The following is a 12,544-nucleotide window of genomic DNA, read 5'->3' as shown; positions in this document are numbered from 1 at the left end:
CCCATTCTGGTACTGCCCAACCTAATTTCCCTACACAGGTAATTCTTCTGCATTACACAATCAAGTGTACTCCCTGTAGCCACTACCTTTGGAATGCTCTGTTCTTGGCATGCCTTTATGTCCAGACACCTGGGGAACTGCGGATTCAGCAGCTTCAAAACTTCAAGAAATTGTTTGGATTCAGATGTACTTAAATGATAAGAAACCCATTTACAACCCATTTGCAGGCAGGGCCGGGGGAAGCAGGTTTCTCTAAACACTTTGCATAAAATTAGACAAGACCAAGAGAGTTTAGACAAAGCTCAGGCTGGTTCCATTTCAAATCTCAGATCCAGTAGACATGTGAATGAACACCTGGGATTATGTGTTTCTGGCATAGACCAGGCAATTTCACCTGCCACACAACTGTGCCTAATGAATGTTTTCTTCTCACTCCAAATGGATCTTCTGCCACATCTAAACACATGTTGTGATTGTCAGTTGTTCTGTTACCATAAAGTTCTGAGACAAAACTTCCCATGTCAAAATACATCAGCCTGCTAAGAATTTTTTGGTTCATCTGGAAACCTTGGGACTGCCTACATTTCCAGGACTATTTAAAAATATTTTAAAAGGTCTGTCAAAAATGGGAATATATGAAGAAGTTTGAACACGTTGCTTATGAAGCAAACCACAGAATGCTTCACAGAGTTAAGAAAAATGTAAGTCCTCAGAACCGTGTATGATATTTGAGACTAAAATTGGCTTCATTTTAAATCACAGCCTTTAGAGTCAGGCAGACCTAAGTATAAATCTCCTATTCACTTTTACTAGTTGTGAGATTTTTGGCAAATGACTTAACCTCTCTGAGCCTCAGTTTTCTCATCTGTGAAACGGAAATGTCTGCTTCCCAGGGTTATGGGGGTTAGAGAATGAAACCATCAAGAATGCAACCAGCCTTCAACATCAGACACTCCCAAGGTTCTTTCCTTTCTGTTTAGAAGTCACCTCTGTGGAAAAAGAAGGCAGATCCTACACAGGGATTTGATGGGATTTTATGCTCAACCTGGACAACTTTCAATCCCTCCTTCTTATTTGTGTGCAAGTAATAAAATTAAAAGAGCTTGAGTTCCACAATCAACACAAAACCTCATAAAGCCCAGACCAAGCCATTTTCTTTCATTCTTTGTGTTCTTTCTTTCTGCTCATTTAGGGGAACATCTTTATCTTGTAGACACTTAAAGAAAATGTCAGGCAACCATGGCTAGTGTGGGGACACAAGACTCTGTAAAGGGGGAGAAAAGATTCCAGGGGTGCTGTTAGCCTAGTTCTTTCTGCCCCTTCAGTAAAACAGTGTCAACAAGCCTTGCATTCCTGCAGCTTCAGGACAGCATCCCATGCTCAGAAGGTTCCCTGGACTTCCTGTCCTCCTAAGCAAGTTGAAACTTTTGTCTTTGTTCATCAGTGTTAGCAAGTGTAGTCTAAGGAAGGTAGCACATTAGCTGCCTTTGCTTTCTTTCTCCATCCCTTGATATCCTGAGGAGCATAAGGATTTAAGAGTTGCTGGGCACGGTGGTTCAGGCCTGTAATCTCAGCACTTTGGGAGGCTGAGGCGGGTGGATCACCTGAGGTCAGGAGTTCGAGACCAGCCTGGCCAACATGGCAAAACGCCGTCTCTACTAAAAATACAAAAATTGGCTGGGTGTGGTGGCGAGCAGCTGTAATCCCAGCTACTCAGGAGGCTGAGGCAGGAGAATCACTTGAACCCAGAAGGCGGAGGTTGCAGTGAGCCGAGATCGCACCACTAAACTTCCAGCCTGGTGACAAGAGCGAGACTCCATCTCCAAGGGGGAAAAAAAGTCAACTAACACAGTTGTGGGAGCTCTGTGACACTGAGTTTAAGCAAAGTAGAGGAGCCCATTGTAGCCTACTCTGAGGACAGCGTTTTATTTCCAAATATTGTTCTTCCCAGATCTAGAAGCCAAACTTTCTATATTTTAAGCTACATGTCACACTCCTCTTCTACAACTAACATTAATTTTGCCGAGGAAAAAATACAAATGCATGGTAATGACATGATAAAGCCGCTGCCAGGGGAAGACAGCACAGCTGATCTCCTCCTGCCCCCTCACCCTTCTCCTGCTCAGCACAGCTCAGAGCAATGCACACATGTCAGAGGCCACAGAGAAAGCTGCAGCCTTCTTTTGTCAACATTTCTTTTAGAACATTGGCAAAGATCTCAAATGTCAGTGTGTAGAGGTGTGACAGATAAAGATTTGTGAGCGCATGGGTGACAGAGAAAGAATATGTGTGCTCAATGAAGAAGCTGTTGTACACGTGGCTTTGGAGTCTGTGTGAGGGCACCCTCAACCCTCCAGGTCAGCCTCTGGTCCTCCCATATGAATGCTATCCCTTGATTCCCACCAGGGTCATCCAACACTGGCCTCAAGCCAACTCCTCCTAGGAGCCTTTTTGACTCTCAGGCTCATCAAACAGCTGTTCTCTGAACACATTCTAAAGTTCCCCTGCAGACTGGCCACCCACATCTCTCTCTTCACCTCCACATGAGGAATAGCAGTTTAATCTTGCCTAATATTTCTCTGAGTCTGTGCTTAACTCCCTTAGACTCCAGGGTGCTGTGGAGTGTCTATCAGTGCAAAGGGCATCATCACCATCACTCTTTCCTGGCTGGAGGTGGAGTAGGGGGTGGGGTAAAATATGTAGGGCTCCTATAGCCAGGGAGAAGCCTGATGAATTGTCATTTCTCCCGATAAGGTCACAAAGCTATGATGGCAATAGGAGGGAATAAGACACCTAAGCTCATAAAGAGAAAGCAGTCCCACCTATCTTGTAATTAAAGAATGGCAAATTAATACAACAGTACATGCATCTCTCACATTTACTACCTGGGTGGCTTGAATGAGCCTGGTAACCCTCCAGAGCCTAGTTTGTCAATATGGGAAATAAAGAACGTAAAACCAAGCATATAGACCTGTCCAGAGAATTGTTAACGTAAAACCTGGCATATCATGGAGGAAATGGTGGTTGTAATGTCCCTGGTCATGGGTACCTCATCTGCTGCAATTCTTTTTTTTTTTTTTTTTGAGACAGGGTCTCAGTCTGTCACCCAGGCTGGAGTGCAGAGGCAGGATCACGGCTCACGGCAACCTCTACTTCCTAGGCTCAAGCTATCCTCCTTCCTCAGCCCCCGGAGTATCTAGGACTACAGGTGCATGCCAGCACGCCTGGCTTTTTTTTTTTTTTTTTGAGATGGAGTTTCGCTCTGTCACTCAGGCTGGAGTGCAGTGGCGCAGTCTTGGGTCAGTACAGCCTCTGCCTCCTGGGTTCAAGCAATTCTCCTGCTCAGCCTCCTGAGTAGCTGAGACTACAGGCACGTGCTGCCACGCCCTACTAATTTTTGTATTTTTAGTGGAGACGGGATTCCACCGTGTTGGCCAGGATGGTCTTGATCTCCTGAACTTGTGATCCACCCACCTCAGCCTCCCCAAGTGCTGGGATTATAGGTGTTAGCCACCGCACCTGGCCTGTATTTTTTGTAGAGATGGGGTTTGGCCATGTTGCCCAGGCTGATCTCAAACTCCAGGGCTCTAATGATCCACCCACCTCTGCCTCCCAAAGTGTGAGGATTACAGGCATAAGCCACCACACCTGGCTTTGCAATTTTTTAAAAATTAATAAAACTGAAAGTTGGCCAAATTAAGGGCAAACAAGTAAAATAATAATTATGCACACTATTATAGAATGTGTAATCTTTTAAGGGTATTGGGTCATACGTGCTCAGAATTCCCCCAATATGATCCACATCGTTTGTTTCATTGATTATATTCTGGTGAATTTGTGATAAGAAAACAATTTTAAAATGCCCTTTTATAATCATGTGTCATGATTATAAAACTATAATAATTAAGACAGTGCCTGGTTATATGACTAAGATCAATGTGTGAGAATGGGAAGTCTAGTCACAAGGCCCACATACATGTAGTCACCTGAAAAACTGGCAGTGCCACTTAGAAGAAGAGACGGCCTTTTTGGTTGATGCTAAGCCAGGTGCTAGGCCAACTGGATATCCATGAGAAAAAATGATTCTGACCCCAACTTCACACTAAGCACAAAAATCAATGACAGATGGAGTGCAGATCTAAATGCAAATGGCAAAACAATAAATCTTTTAGAAGAAAATAAAGGAGAACATATTCGTGACCATGGAGTAGGCACAGATTTCTTAAACAAGATCCATAAGATGTTAATTATAAATGAAAAATTGATAAATTAGAACCACATTAAAATCAAGAACTTCTGTATATCAAGACACCATTCAGATTGAGAAGAAAACTCACTGAATGAGAGAAATTTTTGAAAAATATGTATCTGAAAAAAAAAACTTGTATCCAGAATATATAAAGAACTACAAATCATCAAGAAAAAGGGAAGACTGCCCACTGGGCAAATGGCAAAAGACTGCAGCAGGCACTTCATGAAAAAGGGCATGCAAAGAACAAATAGACATATGAAAATACACCCAACAAGGCTGGGGAGAAATAGGAACACTTTTACACTGTTGGTGGGAGTGTAAATTAGTTCAGCCATTGTGGAAGACAGTGTGGTGATTCCTGAAGGATCTAGAACCAGAAATACCATTTGACCCAGAAATCCTATTACTGGGTATATACCCAAAGGATCATAAATCATTCTAGGATAAAGACACAAGCCCATGTGTGTTTACTGGAGCACTATTTACAATAGTAAAGACTTGGAACCAACCCAAATGCCCATCAGTGATAGACTGGATAAAGAAAAGGTGGCACATATACACCATGGAATACTATGTAACCATTAAAAAGAGTGAGCTCATGTCCTTTGCTGGGACATGGATGAAGCTGGAAGCCATCATTCTCAGCAAACTAACACAGGAACAGAAAACCAAACACAACATGTTCTCACTCATAAGTGAGATTTGAACAATGAGAACAAATGGACACAGGGAGGAGAACATCACACACTGGTGCCTGTCAGCGGGTGGGAGGCAAGGGGAGGGAGAGCATTAGGACAAATGCTTAATGCATGCAGGGCTTAAAACCTAGATGTTGGGTTGATGGGTGCAGCAAACCACCATGGCACATGTACACCTATGTAACAAACCTGCACGTTCTGCACATGTATCCCAGAACTTAAAGTGAAAAAAAAAAAAAATGTGCCCATGAGGCAACAGACAAACGTGATTAAGACCACACGAAGGTATCACCACACAGTCATTAGGATGGCTAAAGTGCCAACGATGAAAAGTATGGACGTGGAACCAATGAATCCTTCTTACACTGCTGAACACACCATATGCCTGTGGCCCAGGGTTTAGAGCCAATAGAATCAAACAAGTATGTTCATAAAAGACACATGTAAAAATGTTCATAGTGACACTATTTGTATAGACCCAAACTGGAAACTACTTAAATGCGCATCCACAGCAGAATGGATAAAAAAATTGCAGTGTATATTCACACATCGAAAGCTGTGCAGCTGTGATAATGAATGAGCTACAACTACATACAACACAGATGAATGCCACACACAAAAGTGACGAAAGGAAACCAGACTAGCAGGCAAAGGTCATCTGCTTTAGAAGTCAGTAGTTACTCTCGAGCAGGGGAAAGGAGATGTCAGGGGATCCTCTGGTGCTGGTAATGCTGTGTTTCTTCTGGTTGCAAGGTATGTTCAGTTTGTGAAAACTCCTTGAGCCATATCCTTATGATTTGTAGCATTTGTGAATCCTTATGTTTTGTATGCATTTCTGGGTGTATGCTATGCCTCAAATAAAAAGTTTACCCCCCAAAGTACAATACATAGGAAGACACACACACAGACACACGTATATATACACAAACACATCCAAGCTCACTAACACCAGATTGGAGAAGCAGTTTCAATGTCTCAGTCCTACCCTATAACTCCTGTAGACCTTCTAGCTGCTAATGCACAGAATACTTCATTTTCCACACATTCTGCCCCGATTTATCTTGCATCTGAATTTCCTTATTGTCTTATCAAATGAGAGATATATATCAAACCTTATTAGTGTTTGTTTCCCATAAAATCCACTGCTCCATTTCCAGGTCTGGGCTTAAGACGCTGATCGGCGGAATTGCCAGCTGAGCAGATCTGAGACACTCCAGCTCCTCTTTTGGTTGAATCAGTAGGTCACGAATAGTTATTGACACCAACTGAGCTCAAAATCACTGGTCGTCATTACCAGTCCACGGAATCCAAAGATACAGAGTCATCCACATTTCCCGTCGTGATTGGTGGGGCATTAGAAAGGACAGATTTCCACAGGGCGAGGTTGTGGAAATGACTTGAAAAATCTCAGTGGCTAACAGGTAAAGGCATGTCTCCCTCGCACCACAGGCTCTGCTCATCTTCACTATCCAAGAACTCAGGTGGCCCAGATCTCCCTGTTTCCATCATCAAGATGGGAAAGGAGCAGGTGCTGGTCCTTAAAGCTTCTATCCAGAACACTCATATCTCATTGACAAAGACAAGCCCGAGATTCTCCTCAAGGATGTGCCATCCTCCATGGGAGGGGCACTGAATACTGTGGATTCTGGTGCCTCCCACCGCAGGGGCAGCTAGGGGGTATCAGCAACACCGGATGCTGACAAAATCACATTGATTTTCTTCTCAGGTGTGGTTTGGAGAAAGGAGCACTTTGGGTAACGAGGGAAAGGAGGCACAGCCAGCCAGCCAGTCAGCAGGATCAACCCTGGTCCTCAGTGGGTGATATTCCATCCAGTCAATTATATATATATATATATATACTTAAGTTTATATATATATATATACTTAAGTATATATATATATATATACTTAAGTATATATATATATATATGTACTTAAGTATATATATACTCTTACTAAGGAACAAAAGTTGGGCCAGGCATGGCTCATGCCTGTAATCCCAACACTTTGAGAAGTTGAGGCAGGAGGATTACTTGAGCCCAGGAGTTCAAGACCACTCTGGGCAACAAAGAGAGACCCTATCTCTAAAAAAAATTAAAAATTATAAAAACAGCTGGCCATGATGGCACACAATTGTAGTCCTAGCTACTCAGAGGCTGAGGTGGGGCATCGCTTGGACCTGAGAGTTCGAGGCTGCAGTGAGCCATGATTACACTTACACTTACTGCACTCCAGCCTGGGTGACAAAGCAAAACCCTGTCTCAAAAACATATTTAAAAAGAAGAAAAGTTATTTAATGATATTTGCTATCACTGCTAAAACCTGGTAAGAAAGACTTTCTTCAGGATCATCTCGACAGGCATAGGGACTACTGCAATGGGATTTTGCAGTGTGGGAGAGAGACTGGGCTGAACTCTGAATATAACCTGGACGAGTGGGAATTTCTAGGCCAGGAGCATGGTGGGGGTCAGTTGATGGAAAATTACAAGGAATAAACATCAAGGGTAAGGGAAATTCTGGCTAAGCTGACCTAATGGGATTCTTACTGAAGACAGGCCAGGGTGATCAGACTATATCTGTGGAATGGTGGAGGTGGAAGACCTTGATCAGATATAGATGAGATATTGAGGGTGGGGAGTTCTTGCTAAACTGACTTGGCTGGATCTTGCTAAACTGAACTTTACAGGGAAGTGCACAGATGGGCCCAGGAGAAGGTTCAGGAGCCTGACTAAAGTTTAATCAAAAAAGACTATTTGTCATTCTGCAAGTTCAGAGGGACTCCTGGGTGATCAATAATAATTTAGCTCCATTTTCTTTTGTTTGTCCAATGTTGTACTTTAAAGAACACTTAAAGAAAAAACAAAATACAATCAAAATTTGGAGAAATAATTTCTCCATAAAGATGTGATGGGCTCTGTATTTATTTAACTTAAAGATAAGGAACAGAGTCAACAGCCATTAAGTAAGTGACTTGATAATATATAAACACATTTCCTCATTCCTCTTAGAGATGAGACAAAAAGAAATTATTTAATAGCAGAGCCATCTTAGGCTAAACACTAGGAAGAGCTGACTTTGCATTTTATTGTCTGAGGAGATTGTGAGGTCTTAATATGCCGCTGAATGTAGTATCATTGAATTAATTTGGGGATTCCTTCCCACCCCCTCCCCCCATCAAATTTGGAAACACTTATTGAGGCTTTGCTCATTATACAGTAAAGTTAACCCCCTCTTTATAAGTGTACTGAACATATGCATAATATTTGCAGTTCTATAAAGTTTAAAAGAAAACAAAATAAAAACGAAGTTTATACCGCAGGTGGCAGGGGCTCAATATAAGTTGTTAATTTTATTGAGTGAATTATTTTACCATAAAAGTAAGTTTCAGCATTTTCTAGAAACCCTCATTTTGTCTGAGAATCTGATAGAGCTGCTCTTAATACTTACACGGCTCAGCTGGCAAAGGGAGGACAAAATGATTGTAAATAGCTTTGCTTTTCCTCACTCAAAGCCTTTTTAGGCTTTGAAGCCTCTGATGAAGGGAGAAGATACTGGCTCCACACTCCAGGTACTGAGCTGTTTGTGATAAGATGAAAAGGATGTTTTTCTTACCAGATATCATTCTCTTCAGAAGTAATGTTTCCTACACAAAGCGATTGCACGTCAAATGTGCAATTTATCTCTCCAGAGCACAGTGACTGGCTTCTTAGTTCCTCATAATGGTTAGCTCTGGATTTTTCTTGGTAATTTCTATATCTCTGTTTTCCTCTCAATTGTAATATTCCTGCATCAGAAGACGAGCACAGAAGTTGTGGTTCTGCGAAACAAATTAGTTTCTACCGTGAATTTTCTTTTCTTATCAAATCGTACTAAAATAACTATTCACAACAGTGTTTCACCAAATTGTTCTCAGATTTGGTGAAATTTCATTTAATTCTTCCCATTGATTTAAAACATAAGGTATATTGGATGCCTAATTATTGCTGCAATTATGTTCTGAAATACATAATATAATATTGACCAACTATATTTTCTATGGTGGTAAAACATAGATAATGCACACTGACCATTTTAATCCTTTCAAGGTGTACTATCAAGCTGTGGTTTTCTTTGACAGATGGCACCATCCTACGGTGGGAGACCATCTCCCCGGTTCACACCAGGACTCCAGAAGGGACACCCCAGAGTGTCCTACTGTGCAGCACATCACTGGATGCTAAAGAAGAGGTCTGCATTAACTGACTGCCCAGCAGCTCCTTCCCCAGCTGAGCTCATTGCCATCTAATCCATTGCAAATATACAGGAGCGTGCCTTGGCCGTCTCTTTCAGAGTGGAGAAGCTTGACATTTGGATACGGTCGGTTGCAGAAGTTAAGAACTAAGTTTCACTTCTTTATTTAACCTGAAAGTTCTCTTAATTCCCTGCATCATTGTGCCAATAATTCTGCCTTCTGAGACTTTGCTGGATGAAGAAGACATCTGGATTTGATTTTAGAGAAAGAAAAAGCCAAGACAATGAAATAAGTGTGTTTGTAAATGTAACTTTTAGGTCCGTTACGTGGTTTTGTCCTGTTTCTTCCCACTCCCACTCCCAATTCCCCTTCCTGTTAAAACTTCAAGTCAAATCACAAACCTATCTGGCTGCTTTCAAATGTAAAATAAGACTTTACACCAAAAATACAGACATCTCTAATGGTCTAAACTACAACTTTAAAACTTAAATCGTTCCTACGGATGCAAATGCTTAAGAAATCGGTCGTAAAATAATCTCTCTTTAAAATATAAACCCTAGCATTTTATAATGACAACAAACCATGTTTCTCATTGGCAAAAGCACTGTTTCCAAGTCTCTCATCTCACAGGAATGAGAGCCTCACTGGTCTCCCCCCAGCACCTAGAGCAGGACGTGGCAAAGAGCTGGCCCTCCTTGAGTATCTGCATAATGAATAACTCTCCATGGAAACCAGTACCACTATGATTGGTGACAACCTGCTGTAACTTACTCCAAAGACAGCAGGGGCAGGGGTGACAACAGGAGCTCAGGCCATTTGCACCAGGCTCTCTCTGGGTCTTTGTTTATGCCCCTTCCCCTCCGTCCTCCTCTGTCACTGGCCTCTCCGTGTGAAGTCTCTCCTTTTCTTTCCCTCCTCACTACGGCCTTTGTGCCTTTCCTTCTCCTTCCCTTTAGTTCCCACTTTCTTCCTTTAAGCTTTCTCTTCCCTTCCTCTCGTTTTCCATTGTTATTCTCCCCTTTCCACCTTCCCCTTTATGTAGTAAAAACATGGATCTGACGTGTATTTTAAATTGGTATTTTAATATCCTATCAGCCTCCATTCTTCATTTTTCTCATGGAGCAAGCAAATTGTATAGGTGTTTACCTGGCAACAACTATTTTTTGCTTGTTTGTGGCAAAAAAAAAAAAAAAAAAATTGCCACGATGACAAGTGCCTCTTGCCAAGTCGGGTGTGCAGGTGCGGAGTCACACCCAGCCGCCCTCAAGGTCCACACATTGCCCATTCACCTGGCACTTTTCTCTCTAAGCCAAGCATCCTGGTGCCTGCGATGAGGGGAATTAGTAACCCTATTGCTACACTCCTAGCTTATGAAGAACACAGAACACAGAGCTCAAGGGAAAAGAGAATTCTTTTGGAGACAAAAGATAATTTTGTACTTTTAATCTGGATCCCTAAGGTCGTGCTCTACTCCCCCATGACCATCCCCCATCTTTACTGAAGTATAATTGACTAATACAAATTGTATATAGTTACGGTGGACAATGTGATGTTTTGATATGTGAGTACATTATGATATGATCACTATAATCAAGCTAATCAGCATATCCATCGCCTCACATAGTTGCCTTTTTTTTTTTTTTTTTGCCTGTGTATGGTGAAAACCTTTAGGATCTACTCTGTTAGCAATTTTCAAGCATGCAATGCAGTGTTGTGCCCTTAGTTAAAGGACTCAGCGGCTTTGTGAGGTCTGAATCCTATTGATTATCCAGTGCCTGCTTTTTCTTCCTTCCAGTTTTTCTGTTTAGTTAATGTTGGTGCCACATACATTAAATTGAGTATGTGGACAGCAGAGTGCAGTTCCTGAATAAAGAGAATATGAAAATCTATGACTTATTTCTTAAGTTAACAGGAACAAGTGTGAGGCTTATTTCTGATTCTTTCGATAGGACAATCAATACCTGTTTTTATCAAGTATCTGCCTCCTTAATTAAGAGCAATAGCTGACAAAAGTTAATTAGCAATGTCAACATGACCCTATCACGTTGCCCTGCTCTGACTTCAAAGAAAATTTAGATAATGCTAAAGGATTAGAAAAGAGTAGCAGAAAGTCCAGCATGCCTACTTTAAAACACTTGAGTTTTCAAGTTCTCCAGAAATAAGTTACATATAACTTTTTATTATATAACATATTATATAATCTGAGAAAAAAAATTGCCACGATGACAAGTGCCTCTTGCCAAGTCCGGTGTGCAGGTGCGGAGTCACACCCAGCCGCCCTCAAGGTCCACACATTGCCCATTCATCTGGCGGTTTTCTCTCTAACCCAAGCACCCTGGTGCCTGTGGTGAAGGGAATAAGTAACCCTGTTGCTACACTCCCAGCTTATGAAGAACACAGAACACAGAGCTCAAGGGAAAAGAGAATTCTTTTGGAGACAAAAGATAATTTTGTACTTTTAATCTGGATCCCTAAGGTCATGCCCTACCCCCCCATGACCATCCCCCAACTTTACTGAAGTATAATTGACTAATACAAATTGTATATAGTTACGGTGGACAATGTGACGTCTTTCTTTCTTCCTGCTAATATCATACACATTTGTACTGTTTGTTTTGAAAACTTGTAGAAAACTTGGAGGGGAAAGCATTTCTAGCCTGTCCTGTTGGTCAGTGGATTAATTTGTCTCCAGTAAGTGTCTCTGTGGCTTACTGTCATTCAGCTGATACCTTCTTTGGCATGAAGCTTTCCCTTCCTGGATGCTCAGGACATGTGATTTGAGGATAAGTTTACCTGGGCTTTTCAGGTTTGCTTCTGTTCATTCCAAAGCTTTTGCTAGGAACAGGGAAGCTGACACATCAGCAGGCGAGGACCCTTCAATAGTGTGGAGGTTGAGAGAAGGTTGAACAGCTAGAGAACACAAAGGGAAGAAAATAACATACTTTGCCATTTCTATAACCTTAATACAATTTTAATAAAATTTTTCTTTGGAGGCTATAAATTCATTTCTTTAAGAAGCTTTGTTGAGCAAAAATATTCTTACAATTGCCATTAAGTGCACCATTTTGTTCAAAATGAACCCATTAAACATTTTCTTTATCATAATTAAGCCCAATATACCAAATGCCAAAGATTAGCTATCAGCTTAGTACAAACCAGGAAGCTGAAGAATAGCTGTATATTCAGTAAGCCCCAAAGAGTGTGTTTTTGTTTCGTTTTGATGCTAAGGAAAGGCAGGTGGCTCAAACCCAGGGCAGTGTCTTTGTCTCCGCAGGATAAGCCTATTTAACTCAGCTTAGTTCATATCTTCAGATGCAATCCTTGCCAGACCAGCGACCTCGGGGAACCCTAAAGCCAGACAGA

The 12,544-nt window shown here is 41.7% G+C and overlaps 1 long non-coding RNA gene across 1 annotated transcript in view; it reads left to right on the top strand.

The window, feature by feature from the left end:
* LOC129464789 (uncharacterized) overlaps nucleotides 1-12,338 on the top strand; it is a 51,743-nt gene extending 39,405 nt beyond the window's left edge. Inside the window, exon 3 of the long non-coding RNA XR_008651740.2 lies at nucleotides 9,068-12,338. This is a non-coding gene — a long non-coding RNA (uncharacterized lncRNA). The remainder of the gene's footprint in view (nucleotides 1-9,067) is intronic.
* The last annotated feature ends 206 nt before the right edge of the window (nucleotides 12,339-12,544 follow it).

Source organism: Symphalangus syndactylus, chromosome 16 (genome assembly GCF_028878055.3).
Source record: "Symphalangus syndactylus isolate Jambi chromosome 16, NHGRI_mSymSyn1-v2.1_pri, whole genome shotgun sequence".
NCBI lineage: Eukaryota > Metazoa > Chordata > Mammalia > Primates > Hylobatidae > Symphalangus > Symphalangus syndactylus.
This window is presented reverse-complemented; position numbering and strand designations above follow the sequence as displayed.